The following is a 12,858-nucleotide window of genomic DNA, read 5'->3' as shown; positions in this document are numbered from 1 at the left end:
CTTGTATCACATACTTTAACTTAGGAAAACCTATTTATATTTATAAATGTTTTTAAAATATTCTTTCAATGTTGTGAGCAACACAAGCAAAATTCCATAAACATCCATTGTTTTGGAGTGGATCCAAAGCTATCTACGTGGCTAGATACCAAGGGGTGTGTGTAAAACAATTTTTACTTTAAACCTTGATTGAACTTGTAAATTGAAGTAGAGCAAATGATTCCTTTTGTGTGTGAAAGTGCTACCATAAAATAAGACATTACTTTAAAAAAACAACACACAGCTAGTATTATGATATTATAAAATCATTTTTTCAGATTTAGATATTTCATCAGCATTACAATTTGTTGCTCATTTTCACAGCTGAATTTAAAATTCTAATGTGTACAATAGAGAAAAGACTACAATTTCATTATGTGATATTTACTAAACATTTACTATTATTATAGTATTAGTGTGGACTGTAAAACCCCTCTATCCTTATAGCTCTTATAACAACTGCCTTTTAAAGACAACTTATTGCTAAGTGAGAAATATTGACTGAGGAAATTCAGATAGCAAATTTCCCCCCATAATTAATTCATATAATATTGCATTTTGGAATGAAGCCTTTCATCTATCATTTGGACTTTCACAAAAGATGATATCAAGTTAATATAAAATCATAAAGTCATATAAGAGATCTCACTGAACATGGCACCTTTGATACCTGCAAAGTAACTGGGAAAAATCTCATCACAGCTTGAGTGTGTGCTGAGAAATTAGGCAATATGTTACCAAACTGTATCGCAATTCATAATTCAGAGTGCTGCGTAATTAACTTTCTTCTCTGGAGAGAGAGAGAGAGAGAGAGAGAGAGAGAGAGAGAGAGAACAGAGTAGAAAGGGAAGACAAAGAAGAAAAGTGTGTTTAAAACTCCATGTGATTACTTTTTCAAAGTAGGACAATTCCAAGGGCCCTTGACTGACAGGGGCCCCAAAAAATAAGTAAAACTAATATACAATAATATTATATTGTACGTTATATAAACCATCATCACTGAGTATATATATATTTCAAATATAATAATAAAATGAATGATCTCTTTGTTTTTACTTGTTTTTGGCAATATAAATTGAATATCCCCATTGACCAAAAAGTAAACCTCCATGTTGAGCGACCACCCCCCTGTATCTGCATGAAATCACTATCAGTGATAGTGTTTAGTTGCAGTCAGTAGATGCGCCAGAAATACACAATGTTGCCTAGTAAACCAAAGTTTAGTTTTCAAAAAAGGAAAGAGAGAAATGAGAGAGAGGAAAGACAAAGGAAATGATGTCACTCTGTAACCCAGTTTTTCACCAAGAAAGGTGGGCGGCCTTTAGTCTGTGAGTGGTGTTAACCTGTTGGCTCAATGTCCACAGTGAAATAAGCTAGCTAGCTACAGACTAGTGTTAACCTACATTTCCTCAACATTTAATCAGTGCAAGGAAACGTTCAGCAAGATATTCATGTTAAATCATTGTCCCTGCCCCTTTTAGCAGACTAACAACAGATGAGTCAGCAGCAGCCCATAAATGTAGCCTCCCTGTCCCAGTGAAGAAGGTGAGCAGCATGGTGTTAATGACATGCCAGTTAGCATCATTCAGGGAGGCTGTGGGGATTTCTGTCTCTCTTGCTCTTTTTACCATAACAAAATAGAAAATGAAATATTTATTAAAGACAGAAATTCAAACAAATTATTTTTCACATAATGATCATTATGAAATAAAATAAAAACAACCTCCTGTCTGTACTGGATGCTGAACAGTTGGAAACAGTGAGTAGCCTGCATGTAAGTTACAGACAACATTAAAATAATCCAGTTTGATAAGTTCATTTAGATTTAATTATGGCCATTAAATGACATCTATAGATACAGACTTTATTATTCCCATCATGAAGGGCACTTATTTGAGAAGCTTGTGCGCACGTATGTAATGAAGTGGTGGTGATACAGAGCTGTAGGTAATTTGGGTCAATGTTCTGTAGTGTCAGAGTCATTTATTGGAATATGGCATACTGTATATATCACATGCATTGTGTGCATCCTACAGACCTAGGGCCCTCTCTGGTAAAAGGAGGAAGAAGTGTGAAAGCAAAGGAAGAAGGGAAAGAAAGTTACAGCAATGATGAGGACGAGATATGCATGGTGGAAGAAGACAGAAGTCATAAAAAGGATGTTGACCCATGTTTGTGGCCAGCAGATTTGACTGACAGGGAGGCTTGTCTTTCATTAATGTTAAGAGAATTTTATTTCTTAATTTTACAATAAAAATACATTGAGACTGTAAAACATTGCCTTAAGGACATCATGCAGACTTGCATGTACAAATCACCAGCAGTAAATATTGTGCTAGTACTAGCATTGAACTACAAGAAGCAAGACATTTGCAAGCCTTTAATTAGAGTTATGTAAAGCTTGATGGCACAGTTAGGTCCTAGAGATGTGGTGACAACAGCTGCACAGAGGGCCCCAGTTTTTGTCATGGGGCCCTAAATTCCTGGTGGCCAAGGTGACTCTGACAAGTTTACCCCCATCATCCTGTGTCAACACGTGTCAACTGGACAGAAAAGGCAGTTTTATCACATTTGCTCCTCTGGTTTGACATATCCCAGCTAAGGTACATTCTTCTTTGACCGCTTCCCCTGTGCATATGAAGGGTCTGGTGGCGTCAAATAGCGGGAATCAAATGACGTGATGCTCTGCAACGTGGCAAGTGTGTAATGCACTTAGATCTTCTTCAACTCACCTCAGGGGGTGAGTTAATTAACAAGTACCTGGGGCTCAAAAGCACAGTAGGATTTTCTGTACACACGCTCAGGTTTTTAATGAACAGAGCATCTAAATGTAAATCTACCTACTGAATTTGAATCTATTCAGTGTTACTCAGGTACCTCCTGATAACAACTTAACCTTACTGGATTTGTGTTTCTGTCCTTTTTGGTTGTTGTTGTTTATCTCTGTTGCCTTGTCATGTATCATATGTGTCTTCCTGTTAATCACTTGTCTTACAATATTAAAAACACTACCAGCGGTATCGGCTCACAGTTATGTGCTTGGAGAGATACCAAGCATTTCCATTCTGCGGGTTACATAAGAAGAAGGGTGGAGGCAGATTACTCCAGGAAGTGATGGATCAGTATGCCGCCTCAGATACACTGATACATACAGAACATTTGCATGTAACCTGTTTACCCTGAATGGTCAAATATGATCTGTTTCACTTAACTGCACTACAGACGTAGTCTCTGTAGAAATGTTTGTCACTGACATGCTGCCTTGAACTCCTACAATGACAACGATTATCAAACTCAGTTGTAATGCATATTGATATATTCAAAGTCATGCCAGTGCAAAAAGCCTCTAAAATACTGATTATTAAAACCTTCATTTTCCAATACCAGATAGATTCAACGCATTGATGGCAATTCAAAGACATTACTCCACACTTAAATGGGGTTCTTTAACGGGCAAACATTTTCTACATGAAAAGATGATAATGAGAAAAGTTTAAAAAATCTAATTTAAGTTCATGTTGGCATCACTTGCAAACATTTGAGTGCATGGGACCTCCTTTGAGTTATGATGGGATCAGAACATTGCAATGTCATTATTTTTCATCTGCTGGTACAGGCCTAAATCCCAGTTCAGTGACATTCCTTGATATTAGCATTTATAAATTTTATTCTCTCTGTATATACACAGTAGTATACTGTGTATGCATGGTGGGGAATACAGTCTTTGGCACTAATCCCTACATTCAATTTCCCCTATTTTTAGCTAAAACACTAACTTCAAGTGCGTATATTTAAATACTGACTCATTCTGAGACCATCAAACCAATGCATCTGCCTCATTCTGAATCACAAAAGGTGGACGGATGTGACCTCGGTTTATCATCTTATTTTCCCAAGATCCCCTTGCCGCTTGTTTGCAGCTCGACTTGGCTGTTCTCAGGACTCCCAGGGGACTCAGTTTTGCAACAAACCGCTGCATGCATGTAAACACTGGCCTGGCTTAACTTGTGTTTACACCACAACTCTTTTAGGTCATAGCTGTGTCCCCCTCATCGGCCTCTTAAGCAGATATCAACACTGATAGCATGCTGGATGACAGCTGTAGAACAATGACAGGGAAGTCATTTTGGTTAAGGTAGGTCATAAACCAAGCTGATGTGGAAAAATGAAAAATGTTTTACAGTGTTTGGTACCTATCCATCTCTAGGTTTTAGAATCTGAATACATGGTCTGTGAAACAAACAAAAAAAAAACTTGAAATTTTTACAACAACAATGTAGCAAATGACAATGTGCCAATATGAAAGGGGTCTCTCATAGTGATGAACCTTCTGAAAATTGTCTCTCAAATCTGCAGTTTCCCTCTCCTTTGCAGAGCATTATAGTGAGTTTCAGGTCATTGTTTAGCTGTCACTTTTGTAACTTTGCTGTTTTGGTTCACTCTCGCTTCTCTCATGTCATTGTTTCTGCAGCAGGCAACTGTTTTGAGCTAAAAAAAAGCTTTAAAAACCCACTGTACACCACCTGCTCAGTGCCAAACAGCAGGCAGATACATTGAGAGACTTGTTGGTGAACACAGTGGAGCATTTAGCAGCCAAAAATAAAACAGATATTTCCCTTAGGAGTTGGTCAGCCTGCTAGAGAAAATGATTTGGTTTGTATGACACAACCAAACTTTTATGCATTTTATTGACAACTAAATACTCTTTGCTGCTGAAATTTTTTTAATTTGTTGATTAAGGCCTAAACCTCTAATGAGCTGCAGGAGCTAAGCAAGTCTTCCCTTAATTTGTTTTCAATTATAATTCCTCTGTTCATTCACTTTTACTTCTAGCTTTGTAAGAAAAGTGCTATAATACAGTTAGAACTTTCTTTCTTGTCAGAGCCAGGCTTCTTCTGCGGCCGAAGAATGTGACATGATTGGTTTTCCCCAGCAAATTGTTAACACTTGCTCTGAACATAACAGGTATGTTTGACTGACAAACATGTATAGAGGAAAATTAATTGTTCATGAAACCCTGCCACGTTTTGATATGTTTTCCACCCTGATGATCCAAATATTTGGTCACCCCCCTCCAAAACTCCACACCAAAGCAGTGTAAATAACATGTCATTTTCATGCCTTTTGATCATTGAGCTATTCTGAGAGAAGCTCCCGAGGTTTCGCGATTGGGAGGTACGAGGTGCAGAGGCGATGCGCAGGTGTAATAATAAGCAGCTCGGTTTTTTCCCCCCTCTTTTCACTGTTTCACTTTTTAGGACTGAGGTTTTGAAAAAGAATAATAAAACAGCTGTCAGCTAATTGGCAATAGGAGTACGCTATGGAGAAATAAAAAATAAAAACTACAAAGCAACTCCACCAGGGAAATGTAGAAAGCTACGCTGTCAGCACACACACACACACACACACACACACACACAGTAGGGTTTTAAGGGCATACTCCTGTTGGAGAACAATCCCTTGTCGACTACTTTTATCCTGTCATTGTTAAATTTTTCAGTTTTCCTTTCCTGTGCCACACAGAGATACTGTGCGTCTTAATGCTACAGTAAGTCTCCTTCTGAAGAAGTTTACTTGGAGCCGCAGCGGTCCAACCCAGATCTGACCCCAGCAGCAACTACAAGTAATTTTTTTGTTTAAAGAAATCCTGAAATATCAGAACTGAGGTTTGTAGCAGCACACAGGTTGTTCAGATACATTTAGTTAAGTTCAGTCTGAAAACACGCTTTAGCTCCTGTCTCTTTAAGGCCCCCATCCCTAAAAGCCCACTTTCTTCTGATTGCAGCTAGCCATCCTATTAGCTGACTGTCCCAATCCCAATGTCCCCCCTAAGCCCTAAGCCTTGAACCCTCAGACTTAATTGACATCACCTGGTAAGTGCTTGAGTGCAAGAGGCTGCAAGGGCCCAAAATGCTATGAATAGAAATGGGACAGCATGTCACCTTGACAACGACTAAACATGTTGCACACCATTGTGTTTATTTTACGTTTTTTACTTTCTGAGACCAACCTGCCTGATTTATGTTTTGCAGGCCTTTGCCCACAGAGTGGACGAAAGGTAAGGGCTTGTCAATAATCATTTATATTTGTCAATAGATGTACCATAGTTGTTCCAGACAGCATCATTAAGAAAACTAGGTGTGTAATAAGGGGATCCTCTTATTTCATGTGTTCTATATACCATCGTAAATCCTTGTTAATGTAGTGTTTCTTTGTGAATGTAGGCATACCAGCTCACCAGATATGCCTGCCTGAACAACCATGTGCCAGTCCTCAGGATGTGCATGGATGTGGAGCGAGACATGAGGATCGACTTTAGGATGTTGGGGCCTTCTAAGTCTGTTGCACCAGGAGAGGGATCGTTGCTGGGGACATATTTTAGAGGTCCTTATTTTTTCCCCTGCGGTACCTTATTGAGTGATGGCACGGGCTTTTGATGTGCCAAAGTCAGCTAGCAGATTAGGTGAATGGAATCAAAGGCAGACTCAAGGCAGCTTCAAATCCAGGAATTTAAAGTTTATTGAAACAAGGTACAAGAGCTGAGCAGAGGGCAGACCAGTGAGATGAGCTTGACAGATGGCAGATCCTCCAGGCAGGCAGTGATCCTGGGAACAAGGAGACAAGCTAAGTGATCTCACAAAAAACAAACAGAATATATAGCGCGAGACTTGTTGCCCAAAGCACAAATACCACTGAGGTAAGCTGACGATGAGTGAGGTGAAGAACCGGGTTAATATACTGCAGAGTCTTGATTAGTGGAATGTGGATGAGGTGTGCAGGCAGAGGTGGAGAGCCAGGCCCAGACTGAGAAGCAACGCCCAGACAGGCACACAGACAACACAGAGAGACAGAGAGACTAACAGGAGACACTGGGAGGGAGGAGAACATAAACACAAGGAGAGGAGAACTGCAGACTCATAACACCATTTTCAGAGTTGTGCGCAGAATTTCAAAGGAGATTCACAGATGAAAGTCTGAGGTCATCTTCTTCCCCTGTCCAAACACCCTGGAAGAAGTTGGTCGAGGATTTGGACAGCTGGCACAGCATGAGGCCTTCAATAAGGCTGTGGGGGCCATAGATGGCTGTCACATACGCATTTAACCACCCAAACATAACCAGCTGGATTATTTTAACTACAAACAGTTTCACTCCATTCAACTTCAAGGCACCTGTGACTCATCTGGGAGATTTATGGACATTACAGTACATGACACACAGATTTTAAGAAACAGTCCTGTTTATGTCCATTCCCTGTACCCCCCATCTGGATTTTCTCCTGGGAGATGGAGGCTAACCTTGTCTTGAACTTCTAAATTCCATTTTAACCCCTTTCAGACCATTACAAGGGAGGATGCAGGAACGCTGTAAAGCAAAGCATGGCAAGGCGCGTTCCATAATCGAGAGGGCATTTGGAGTCATGAAGGTACGTTGGCGGGCCACCTTATTCAAGGCTCTGGAGGTTAGGCCAAAATTCTGCTCAGAAGTTGCCCTGGCCTGCACGTTCCTCCACAATGTGTGCCTTACACATGGATATATCTTGGAAGAGCCAGAGCTCCAGCCTGAAGAACCCCCTGCTCCACTTGACAAGCATGCCATCCAGGAAAGGAGTGGGCCAATTTGAGGGATTTGCTATGTGCCCACATATCGGCACTCCATCACCTTCAGGCCCTTTTAAGGGATCATGATTATGTCAGATTATGAATATTTTACTTTGAGCTGAGTCAAATCCCCTTTAGTTTACATGTAATACCAGCTAAAAGAACTCTGATTTACCTTTAAAACATTTTCTCTGCAACTAGTTAAACATTTGACTTTGTGGACATTAAATCTATAAATTACAACATAACTGCCTTCTGTGATTCTTGTTTTTTATGGATCCAAATGTTCTAACACTAAAGAATGACATTACATTTTTTTTGCACCAATGAAACCCATTTATGGCAAACCCTTTCAACATTCATGCTGAAACTCTCAATTCAAAGAACACTGCACTGAGATGGATGAAAAGCAACTCCTGTTCAATGTCATATAGCTGCTTCTCCACCAACATTTGGTACAGCTTTTTCTTTTCTCTCTCTTCTTCCTTTTCATCCAGCTCCCTCCGCCTCTTTTCCTGCCTTTCAGTGTACTCCTTTAAGTACTCCAGGACCTCATTTCTTCTTTTTTGGGGGTTTGGGCCTTTAGGAACCCTCAGACAGACAATGGCTAGTGAATGGCCCTGGGCAGAGGTACGGGCCACCTCATCAGGATCCTCTGCAACATCTGAGTCAACAGCTTTGGCGATGATATTCAGAGGCCTGATGGAGTCCCTCTGCCCCAGTGCCTTGTGCATCGCATTTGCAGCTGTCACCTCTCCGCCCTCTGTTCCTGATCCTGTTGTTGGTAATATCAGGTCCTACGTAAAAGGTGCAAAAAGAATACATTTTAAATATATACATGTGTGTGTATATATAGATAAAACCTTTCTGTTCATAAGACTTTAGCCAGAAAATTAATGAATATTCACCATTAATGTAAAGGAAACCCACAAAGAAATAGCCTATGTGATCCAGTGGCCCCTTCATCAGATGATGATAGATCAAAATTGTTTTAACCTATACTTTTTAAGTTTTCCCATTTCTTAGCTGATTGGACATTTGAGAGACTGTTCCAGATCCAGTCCTATCTCTTGTATGACCACAGTGCTGAGAAAAGAAAAGTTGGGGGTCCATTGTGTGGAGAAAATGCTCCGTAATGTCAGAGGTAGGTCTAATGCAGACGGAGTAGGCAACAGCATGGCACACACAGTTTATAACGAAATAATCATAAACTGACTTTTATAAAGTTTACTTAATGAATACTTACTCAAATCCATGAGCAGAAGCGTTTCTGTCAGGCATGTGATTGGCAAAGGGCAAAAAAGCAAGAAAATATACTGAGACCACCCGACACCCCGATTAAACTGGTGGCGGCTCTAACATGGAAGGTAAAGCAGGACCCAAGACAATAAGTTATTTAATGGATGTGTTGCAGTGGGAATCAAAGACAAGGATCTAATCCACTGCACCATCGCAACCTCTCTATAATAATTATTATTTTGTATTCATTTTTACCAAACTTCAACAGCTAAACATGAAATAATTGAGTCTATAACTAAATAATGTAACAACTAACTTTCAAATTAGTTCAGTTGAAGTTAATGAATAAGAGACAGCAGCAAAGGTTGTTGCCTGTTTAAGATCTGGTGGCCTGACTGTTAAAGAAAATTTAAAAAGTGAAGAACACTTTATATTCTTCAGGAAAGTCAAACAGCTGATCAGTCTCTCTGTTGGAAACTGTAGGAAAAAGTTTGACATTTAAACTCTGGCAGCGGGCGGGCGTGTGCGTGAGACGAGAACGACCGCGACAGTTTGACGGGAACGCGACAGTCACACAGAAGCCGTTGCCATGGTTACCTCGTGGAGCGCTTGTTTGCCTGTCTGTTGATGAGGAGCGCGGAGCGACCCGTGTGAAAAGGCCTTATATAGCCTAAACCCTGTCACAACCATTCACAAGAAATTAATTAATAACGTGCCAAAACCTTTAACATAAGGACGACTTAAAAAGCAACCATTCACACAGCAAAGTGTATATTTAGGCTACATGAGTGATCAATAGACAACAAAGTAAACATTAGACATAGCCTCTAACAAGCAATAATCAAAACATTCCCAATTAATCTGATCTTTATTGTCAACTCAGTGTTGGGCAAGTTACTCAGAAATAATATTACCTACTAGTTACTTAGCATAGGCTATAGACCTACTCCTTAAAAAAGTAATATTAGCTACTCTACTTAGGCCCACTACTGGGTGATAGCCTATTATAATGCCTCTCTCTCCCGATGAGTCCAAGCATCACTGGCATCACTGGAGTTTCTCTCTGAGTTTCACGTTGCTGTGTTGCTTTAGCTGATGCTTCAATTAGCCTAAGTATAAATGTAGAACTGTTCGCGGTAGAAAACTTTTTGCTGGTAACACAAAGTTTACAACGGACAATGTTCTTTGCATATTAGACTGTGACACAGTAATGGCAATGACGTTACTTACAGCTGTCGAAAATACCTCTCTCTCCCTGTTCTCCAGTTGTCCTTTAGCATCTTGGCTAACAGCTGACTTTAACAACATAAAGTCCGGTGCCGCTGAGCTGCAGCGCGGTCACACATTCACGTCAGGGATGGTGCGTTCAGTAGCACACCGTTACTTGGATTAGTAAATAGTAATCCATTACATTACGCTTTACTGGGAAAAGTAATTTTGCATCTCACCAAGCGGGTCCAACACAAAACATACACTCTAAAAACTAATTCAAGGGACCTTTAGTCATTACGTAAATATATATATTGTTGTGAAATAAAAAATCAAGTTCTGAGATACTGTTCGACTTTTTACTTGTATTTGTTATTTTATTGATCTTGGACAACACACAAATTATGCCTATTGATTCAATATAATATCATGACTTGTCAGAGTTTAACATTTTCAGTTAATCAAAAAATAATTTAATTTTAAGTTCTGTTAACATAAAATAATTGTTACGACGAAACGACCCACAGTTTCCCTCTCTTGCGTGTGTGGGCATGTTCAAGGCAGATGAGTGACCACAGGGCCACAGCTGAAACTCAGTGTAATGTGTTGAATGGTAAGTAATTTTATGATTAATTACACGTATTTGCATTTGCTCAGGATTCTGTTGGTGATAGCCTACTGTAACTGAATACCGAAATCTGGAAGTCCTTACTCTTAAATTTGATGTGTTGATAGTACAGTCTGTGTGCCGAGGTAAAGTTAGCTATTAGTTGTAGCCTGTCACTGATTGAGTAGGCTTAAATGCGGGAGTAATAGGTGGCCAGGCAGCCAGGGAAAACATCTTGGCAAGCTAATTTAATATGGGATTACCCATTAGCCACCGCTCCGGTTAGCATGTAGGCTAGCTACATTTATAAACTACTAGCTACTAGTCTAGCTACGTTAGCCAGTTGGCTCGCTAACGTTAGCTAGACATGATTAGACTATGATTCAGATGAGAAGAAATACTAAAGATAACTCGCCAACACACAACTTAACTCTTGCAGAGATCAACTTAAAACATTATGTTGGATCAACTTAAATACTTGCATTCATGTTGACAATTATTAAGTTCATGTTACTTAGAAATGCATTTTATTGTGGCCTAAAAAGGTAATTCACCATACTCAAAACATTGCTTTGAATTAATGTAATTCAGCCAGTAGTCTTAACTTAAAAATTCTAGTGGAAAACATTAACATTTTTTTTTGTTGACCCAATGTTTTATTTTTTAGAGTGTACATGTGCTTCTACAAACAAAGAAACAAGATCACAAGTGACATTCATACAAACATAGAGGCTGTCATTTACCTACCCTCCTGCACAACATTCCCATAAATCCTCATCACCCACAAAGTACATAGAAAGGTTTATACAGAGGAACATTAAAAAAAATAAAATAAAGGATTAAACAGAGAAAGCTGATTTTAAAAAGAAAGGGAGGGGATATAATGTTGAGGGGATGTTAGGACAGGAAAACATTACCTTTAAAAGCAGCAGCATGGTGTTTTGAGAAAAAGTAATAATGAATTCTTAAAGAGACTTAATGAATTTATTGATCTTATGTTAATGGGGAGGTTGTTCCAGTCAGAGGGAGCTTTATATTAAAAAGACATGTCTGCCAATTTCTTTCTTAGTTTTGGGGACAAGAAAGAAAAGTTGCTGAGCATGTCGAAGAGAGTATGATGAAGTGTATGGTATGAAATGTTTTAGGGGAGAGGAAAGTTAAAATGAAAGCGTTTGAAAACAAATTGGAGCCATGGTAATGTCTTCTTACATAAAGAGGTAACCAGTCCAGGTTTTCATACATGGAGCAGTGATGAGTTCTGTAAGGACACCTTTATCAGACTCACAGTGGAAATGGACTCACAGAGCACGACTCTGGTAAAACAAACAGAAGCTTTATTGCAGGCTTGTACAGATAGATCAGGCAAAGGTACTGAAAACACAAGGCAAGAATCGGGTCATTAAACAAGGCTAAGGTCTCACGGGGAATAACACTAGGAACAAAGGCTGGAACGCTGTCACAGGGAACAGGACGATCTGGCAAAGACTTAAGGGGAGAGTGGGTTTATACAGGTGCTGGTCATATAATTAGAATATCATCAAAAATTTGATTTATTTCAGTAATTCTTTTCAAAAAGTAAAAATTGTATAATGTATACATTCATTCCACAAAGACTGATATATTTCAAGTGTTCATTCCTTTTAACTTTGATGATTATAACTGACAACTAATGAAAACCCTAAAATCAGTATCTCAGAAAATTTGAATATTGTGAAAAGGTTCAATATTGAAGACACCTGGTGCCACACTCTAATCCGCCAATTAACTCAAAACACCTGCAAAGGCCTTTAAATGGTCTCTCAGTCTAGTTCTGTAGGCTACACAATCATGGGGAAGACTGCTGACTTGACAGCTGTCCAAAAGACGACCATTGACACCTTGCACAAGGAGGGCAAGACACAAAAGGTCATTGCTAAAGAGGCTGGCTGTTCACAGAGCTCTGTGTCCAAGCACATTAACAGAGAGGCGAAGGGAAGGAAAAGATGTGGTAGAAAAAAGTGTACAAGCAATAGGGATAACGGCACCCTGGAGAGGATTGTGAAACAAAAGCCATTCAAAAATGTGGGGGAGATTCACAAAGAGTGGACTGCAGCTGGAGTCAGTGCTTCAAGAACCACCACGCACAGACGTATGCAAGACATGGCTTTCAGCTGTCGCATTCCTTG

The sequence above is a fragment of the Micropterus dolomieu genome, linkage group LG06 (genome assembly GCF_021292245.1).
Source record: "Micropterus dolomieu isolate WLL.071019.BEF.003 ecotype Adirondacks linkage group LG06, ASM2129224v1, whole genome shotgun sequence".
Lineage (NCBI taxonomy): Eukaryota > Metazoa > Chordata > Actinopteri > Centrarchiformes > Centrarchidae > Micropterus > Micropterus dolomieu.
The sequence above is the reverse complement of the archived record's forward strand: the minus strand, read 5'-3'. Positions refer to the sequence as shown.